Genomic DNA, 8370 nt, shown 5'->3' with positions numbered 1-8370 from the left:
GGGACAGGAAATTGCACGCTAACTTCATCTCTTAACCGATGTAAGTTTTGTCCTAGGAGAAAGCAGGCCAATCATTTTTGAAGCTAAAGCTTACCGCGTTTTGTTATCCATTGCTTTCTAAGTAACTATAAAATTAGCATATGTGCGGTTTTTTGATCAGTTTTTATGAAAAACTACGTACGAATAATAGTAACAATACATAGTATCGATAATTGTTTCTAGGGTCAAATTATGGAACATCAATCAAATCACGGTAAGGTACTTATAATACATAAGGGCAGAGTAATAAGTTGTCTCTGAAATGGCCTTAAAGGAAAAATCTACCCAGAGATGTATTTACAGTAAATGTTTGCTACTTAAAAATGTACGAAATATAATGGTACACGATATAAAGTCTGCCTATGATGGTTGAGCCGCTTTCAATTTCGATATACGTTTCTAAAATGTAAGGTAACGTACGACTTTATGCTCAGTACTTTCTAGTTACTCTCAAAGTGTACAATGATAACAAGGCATTCATTGCTAACTCTCGTCAGGCCCACTTCATGCTCGTAAACTGTAAACTCCCCGCGATGCATTCACTCGGCTCTCGGTATGAGGTAGAAGGTCTGAAAATCCTGTCCTCAATACCGCTAGCCAAGAACAAGCTCCGCGATGCCCTAACGGTGCTGTCGAAAGAGCCACGAGGATGACAATGGAAAATGTGAAGACGATGCCGCACCGGTTTCTCAAAGCAGCAAGACCCGAGCGTAGTAGGCAAGCAGCAAGGCGAACAAGTCAAGCAAGCGCGGCATGCCAATCAGAAAGTCATCAGAATCCGGAATCTATTGAACGTTCTGGTACATAAAACGATGTCACTCGGTCAGATTATTATTGTTGTTATCAGTTAGGGTTTGATCAGGTTTCCTTGGTCGTCTTGGGACAGTTCCATTCGGTAAATTATAAAAAATCATAGTAGTTAGACTTCAGCAACTATTTACGATCATATTAAATATGGCGTGAGAAACAGACATACATAGCCAATTGAATCAAACCAATAGGGGAGGACGAGCAAAAGTATTCGGTACTGTAAAAAGCACGATACAGTCTAATTATAGCGTCACTAAATAGTTTTCCCATAAACGTAGACGGGCCAACAGTTATAGAAGAAAAACTTTTCCAATAGTTGTAGAATCATATGCACCGTATTTTAGTAGAGATATATCATACTGTGATAGATATTCTATTTCGACATTAATCATATTTTATCAGTACTCATGAACGGAGTGAAGCTGAAGTGACTGCGCAACTCGAATACTAATGCCACCAACTGAAAAAACGGAAGCTGCTCCTCAGCCATACAGTTGACCTATCAGTTAGCGTCACCTCGAGTCAAATCCTTTAGTTAATATTTGGGCAACCTCATAAATTGGGCTTTTTCTATTCCACTGCTTTTTATTTCTTTTCCACTTCACTCTTGTAGAAATATTAAGAATGCGAAAATAAGCCAATTAGCCCATGTTTCCTCGGTCTTTTTATTTTTACATTGAGGCGTGTGAAAGAGAAGTGGTACGGAGAGTGCTAAAGACTTCGCTGAGAACTTCTTTCCTTTGGTGTCGCATGATCATCATGGCGACACATTTGTGGCCTCGAGGAAACAAAGAATAGCGATTCAATGGTATGCTGATCTGGGTTCTAACGCCGATGACGTGCATGCTTTGGCACCCGTTATTGTAGCACCTGCACACGTCACGACCCGCTGAACTGACGGTCGCGCTGGAACGTCCGCCTCTATATTCGTTCTCCGCTGGCCTACCCATTCAGACTAGCGTTAGGTGGCAGATATTGTTCGAGCCCTATTCCCGACCGACCGTCACGCGTAAATCAACCAGCTTTGCAACTGCTTACGAACAATAATCATGCGCGCCAAAGAAAATGAAAAACGATGATTAAAGTGACGTTCAATAAGTTTCATCCTTCAAAATGACCTGTAAGTTGGTTTTCATTGGAGGTTCTACGTAAGGGAAACCATGAAGAAACGCGTGAAGCTTTGCTGCTGTTTTGTTTGTTAAATAAACCTTTATACTGCGACAGGTATTACATCCATGTACGTCCTGCTTGTAGGCTAGACAGAACAACAGTATATAACTGTTGCTACAGTGACTTCGTGTCATTCGGTCGCAATGGTGGCTCGAGCTGAATAGCGAGCAAGAAGTCTGAAGGCTGAGGTTTACTTCGGAAGTGGATCTGCAGAGAGGCGATGACTGAGTTGTACTAGGAGTAAACCATATATATGTATTTCTGGCTCCATCTATGTCGGCAGATTCAGCTCTATTGCGTAGCCACGTACTCCATGGTACGTGAACGAAATCGGGACCTGTTCCTGTTCTTGTTGTAAGAAAAGTATAACATGTGTGTCTTGTTGCAAATCGTTAACTCGATATGGATACGCTCGATTGAATGGGTACTCATGTAATTATGTTAAGTTCGAATCCGCCGAGCCTTATTAGTCTGCAATACGCTATGCCTTCCCGAATTGATAAGCAGCAGAAATCTACCAGCCTTTCATACTGAACCCTGCTTTTGCCAAACCTAGGCTACGTCGGGTTCACTACGGTTGGTACGTATAACAACAAATGATAGGACCAACGGCCTGTGAATTTAAGATATATTAAAATGTAGGAAGGTTACGTATACAACAGGGCCGTTTACCGATAGTTTGGGTGTCGATCTTGTGTGAGAAGAAGGCAGTATAGGCCACTAAATTTTGCTCTGCAATCGCTTAATTCACTTAGCGTTTAGGGTATCGTTGTCGTCATACCGTTTGCCTTACAGGCTATTCGTATTGGCAAAATGGGCCCCCTCGCATTGAAGACCATAGAAGCAGTGGGCAGCTGATTCACTTCCCGGAGAGAAGGATGCTATAATGAATTTTTCATTCACACCATAGCTTTTCTCGACATCGTTGTTAATTTACCATTTACTTTGGCTTTTCGATCGACCAGTAGCTGTTGTTTAATTTAGACAAATTTAGTCATCTCGACTTCACAGCTGTAGCAATGTGGCTTTAATTATAACAAAAGTCATAACTAACAGCAGCGATAGGGATGGTGAGAGAAATAGTGTACCTTACATAGAATCTTAGTGAACGACGAGGTGTCACTTATGCGAGTCACGTCCGCATCGATATGGGCATCAAGAGTCGATGTGACCACACGTTTGCCTTTAGTACTCCTACACGCAACTTGCAAAAGGACAGCAGTTTTTCTCACAAAAAAGATTATCACTTCGATTTTCCACGATATCCATTTTCCTAGGCGCGGCGTAATTAATATAGCTTGGTTTTTGCATACGTAATAATCGTTTTCAATGACATCTATATAGTGAATGTTGAAGGCAGGGTAACTTCTGTTAAATCTAGAATTTCTCTCCTTTGACTAGTGTTTATATGTAGGTTAAATTTCCATTTACAAACTTCCGCAAATCTATTGCAGACAGGTGCTTTTAGGATCCAGCAAAATGAGGCACAAAAATGTTAAGCCAGTAGGAAATTACTGGGTGGGCAAAAATAAGCAAATAAATACTGCTATCTGTTTTTTTCGGCTACTGCTGTTATGGCTGCCATTGCGGTTGCCGTATTGTTATCAGTATATACGACACATGTAAATGCATATACTAGACGAGATTGAGAGGCATTCCAATTGTGTACCTACTTTCGATTCATTCTTGATACGAATCACAAACGTGTATATTATACAACCAACCCTAAACAGAGCGATACACTGGAGGTTTTTTCAATAAGGTAAATGGTATATTTTTCTCCTGGGAAAGATTCTTGTATAGCTCATACCACGACCGCTTTTTTTTCAAGCCACCAAGAATATTTCCTCTTACTTTTCTAGTTTTGTTTGGCCCTTAGCACATTGAGCCTGAAGCCTGAATCTAAACGACAGGCGTTTCCAGCGCTTTTAGCCTAGCAACAAACAACAAACCCCTGAAAAGAAAGGAATAATTCTTCCTGGCATTGTGTTTCTACTTCAATGTGTAACGTGTCAGTCGCTCTTTGGCACTGTGATCTACTACAGACAATGTTGCCGGACGACTTCACTAAGCGAGAGTCACGTGACCAACTTTCCCCATCATCGACGAGTTTCTCGCTGCTGCATGAACGCACGGCTGTCCTTTTAGCCATTAGGGGTCGCGTGAGGAAGCTGCGTTTCTACAGCAGTGTTATTCACAAATTATTTCGTGGGTTTTCTGCTGAACTCCTCCTCCGTCTTCAAAGCCCTATGCTGATTCCCTACTCCTTTATCCTTGATTCGTTGCTGTGTCCCGCAGTCGGCATATCTGTACGCACTGTATCCGCCTGCATTGTAATGGTTCCCTTCAACTAAAACCTTGCCTACTTTTCTAGCTCTACCTTCTTGTCGTTGGCGGCTGTCGAAGCCTCGGTGGCTTGACGGCATTTCTTCGTGCTTCACGTGTACTCCGAAAAAAGCTTGCTTTCAATGCACGCGCCAGGTATGGGTATATAGGCTAGGAGCGCAGGGGTCGATGGGCTGAGAATGTGTTGGCCTCAAACATGGGCAAAAAAAAGGCACTGACTAATGTCGCACACGGTTACAAGGGACGATTTAGGAGAAGTAGATCAACGAAGCTTCGCTGCCAAGTCAGCTGTGCTTAGGTACAGGTAAGATAAGGTTATTTTCTTAACTGGCAACTGCCTCCGTCGTCAGCGGTTGTTTAAAACTGACTGGCAATGTCCAACTGGGCAGCATCTCCAAATTTTTTGATGGTGTTTCGAAGTACCAGACTAACCCCGAAGAAGGCTGCTAAGTGGCGAAGAGCTATTTTATTTTATGACTGGAGAAACCGTCAAAGTCAGATTCAGCTAATGCTGTTTGTAGTGTAAAAGTCTATGTGTGTTCTGTTACCTCACCGGAAGTTCATTTGAAAGCTGGAATCAGCTTAGGAGAACGGCCGAAGTATTTTGATTGTTGTGCCTTAGTGAGTACCTGCCGCTTTGGGATAAGGTGAAGTATTCAGGCACAAATAGATTACGATAAAGGCACATGTGCCGCCCCATCTTCAACATACTAACCAATATCTCTACAATTAGAAAGCAGGTAGCTAGACAGCTATTCGGACAGTCATGTGCACAAACTTACACACGTTTGTAGTAAGCACAAAACGATAGACTTTATATCCAATTAAATAAACATAATTCTACTTACAGAAGTTTAACTTAAGACAAGTACAAAGCTATTTTATCACGTCAAGCAGTATGTAAGCATATATATATATATATATATATATATATTACTACAACTGCGATTGTGAACTACTAAATTTCCAAAATAAATAAAGTCCACCCAGGCCACTGTTCTAGCGAACATCGCATGCCCATTTCGTAATTGTTCCATATAAATGAAAGTAATAGTAATAATAAGCGCTATTGTCGTGTTCAGATCTGTTCATTTGAGTATCAATTGCTGACTATAATGGATATACTGGTAGTGATCTCTGTGCTAACTTAAACCTTAATAACACTACATAGATTAAATAGCTTTATTGCTTCATCATGCTTCTTGGTGCGAACGTCAAACTTAACCGTAAGCACAAACATAGAATAACAAATAAATTAGCGTTCCACTTTACGTACTTTTGTATAGTAATCATAGAAGGAAAAAACAACGGAAAATCGTCGATTGGAGTGCATTTGTTACAAAAACATGAACGTCTCGGCTTGCGGTTACTAGCCTACGAGAGTCGATAATAGCCGCCGCAATAGCTTGTATGCCCAAGCCTTTAATTGCTAAAGGGGAAATCTACGTATTCAGGTAGCAAGTAACAGGATCTATATCCCTGAATTGAACGTTGAACCCTTTTAAGACTCTGTAGGTGCAAATGTCGCATGTACTAAAGACACAGTTTATCTTTACATAGAATAGATGCTTATTAATCTAGACGGTTAAGCTTAGATAAGTATTGATAATACGTGTTTTCTATTAATAGAGATTGACTAATTCGACAAGACGCCTTGGAAACGTTGGGAAAATTTTATTTCTATTACGGACTGCCTAGAAGCACTTGAACAACTTCAACTAATTAAGTTATACCAACTCTTCCTTTTGCAGAACAAAATTAAGGTTGATGGAAAATATTGTGTGTGAAGAAGAAAAAAAAAAAAATATATATATATATATATATATAGAGAGAGAGAGAGAGAGAGAGAGAGAGAGATTTAATTCAAAAACCTGAAAAACACGTAACTAAAATATTGCAGTCTTCTCGCGGGATATACCTATATATATACACCCGATTCGAGAAATGACGAATTGTAAGTGTTATGGAACCATTCAAAGAAGGAAGTTTTCTTCAATTTTTTAAACATTATATTTAGGGCTTGCTGAATCGCTCAATTCGATTGCCTTGATGTTTTTTTATCGTTATAAACAGCACCTGACTCAAAAATCATCAACTCATAGGCTGACGCCTATGTATAGTTCGGTACCTAAAAACAAACCGGTGACCCCAGCATTCGGTCTAAAGAACAGTTTGTAAACGTTCAAAGAGTGTACGAACAATTTCGAACAGCAGCAGATTTAGAAAAGGCAGACAAAACGCCTAGGGGTTCCACTCCTTCTTGGACACAATGGACACACAATAGAAACACACAACACAAATGACCAGTTAAACGCAATGGTTTACATGAAACAAAGTCTCGATTTTCCTAATAGATCCTCTTGTCTTCGTCATCATGATATGCACAATGTCGCCTACATGCCATAAGTTAATACATCCACCGGTAGGATTATTAAATGAGAAGTAACAACACAGAAATCGAGTGAGAGAGAGAGAGAGAGAGAGAGAGACATTCTCATACGCTAATTAAACGACCTCAACAGAAGCGACCTTTCTGAAGTTGCCAATTCGGCAGAAGTAGGCCAAGCGCTGTGTGGTGACTTTACGGAGAAGTCCTGCACCTGTCGTGTGCAGGTGGAAACGAAACTTGTAAACCATTGACGGCGATAATGACGTCAATGGTGTCAGCTAGACTTGGACCCTGATGTTGACTGGAGCAGGATTCAAAGGATAGCCGGAACGTGCGCACGCTCAGTAATAGAATGACTTTAGTTTTCGTAGGTTCGAAAAGAAGAGATAACAAATGAGGAGCAGGTAGCAGCCGTAGTAAGAGACCATAGTGGCAGCTGTCTTATCACTGAAGACGGACCGCTCAGCGCTGATGGCAGCAGTCGGGCCTCAATAGCCTTCGAAATTCCTCTGGCCAGCCCGCCCTCCTGATAAGTTTTTTAAAGCTTTGCCTCATGCGGACCAAGAATGCTGTTTGCGCTTGGGAAAGTTGTGCGGGCAGCAGTAAGAACAGCCCCGCCTAGGTCACACCGAACATGCTGCCATAAGGGAAGCTATAGCCAAAAAGGAGCGCGCGAGCCGACACGCGACTGTTGGCATACGCACATTGGCACAGACGGCACTATACACAGAATATTTTCACACGCCGCCACATATGTGCACATGTGTGGAGATCTACAGAGAGGTTTAACTATTTCTCTAGATCGAATCTGGTCCTTCTGGCTCTTTTCGTTCGTTCGTTCGTTTACTCTGCTAACTCCATCCTTTATCCAATGATCGTTTTTGAATTCGTCAATATGTATGTTCGCCCACTTGGCAGTTCGGAAGGCCGTTCAGCCGTTCCATGCGCTTTGCTTGTCAAACGGAATCCTTTTTAGATTGAAAAAAAAAAAAAAAAAGAGAAACCATTGCTGTGAATTTTGTTGGCTTTTGGTATCGTTACTGTTAAGGGCGTCACTTGGCCTCGAAGGCCAAAACGTTAACGATCCCTATTCACGCTTGAACACGCGACCGAGCTGCCAGGTTATTTCGCAGCCAGGTTAGTTTTTCACACTGGCGCGTCTAGGTATATCAATTCAGTTTTGTCCTAAACATTTTTTAACTAAAAACTGCTAGCGCCATCATTACACCGAACTTTAACCCATACGACAGAAACAAATCGTACAAGAATAACTATATTATGTTTCACTTTGCGACACACATACGGCGTTTTGTGTACGAATCAGCGGAGTATCCGTGTTGAATAATTGATCCCGCCGACTACATTTCAAACGTATAGTAAATGTCTTTAGGCTTTATGTAACTATACTTTGGGAAGGTCTGAATATTACCAAATAATATTATCTAACTAAGTACGCATTGCAAACTATTTCGACCGGTGAAGTTCTACGATTTCGTTTGGCAATTTCATCATTATCTAAACCAGGAGGTGTTACAAGTAGTTCGACATCTAGTTTGTGAAACTAAATGAACTTTACTACAGAAACCGTCTTCTACAAAACCTCTTATGTTTGTCGG

General features: G+C 41.1%; 1 protein-coding gene across 2 annotated transcripts in view; it reads right to left on the bottom strand.

Annotated features, from left to right (window-relative positions):
- LOC111250742 (uncharacterized) overlaps positions 1-8370 on the bottom strand; it is a 36410-nt gene that overhangs the window by 12248 nt on the left and 15792 nt on the right. The window lies entirely within an intron of this gene.

This window comes from Varroa destructor, unplaced genomic scaffold (genome assembly GCF_002443255.2).
Source record: "Varroa destructor unplaced genomic scaffold, Vdes_3.0 BEIS01000005.1, whole genome shotgun sequence".
NCBI classification, from domain to species: domain Eukaryota; kingdom Metazoa; phylum Arthropoda; class Arachnida; order Mesostigmata; family Varroidae; genus Varroa; species Varroa destructor.
Note: the sequence above shows the minus strand (reverse complement) of the source record. Positions and strands in the feature narration are given on the sequence as shown.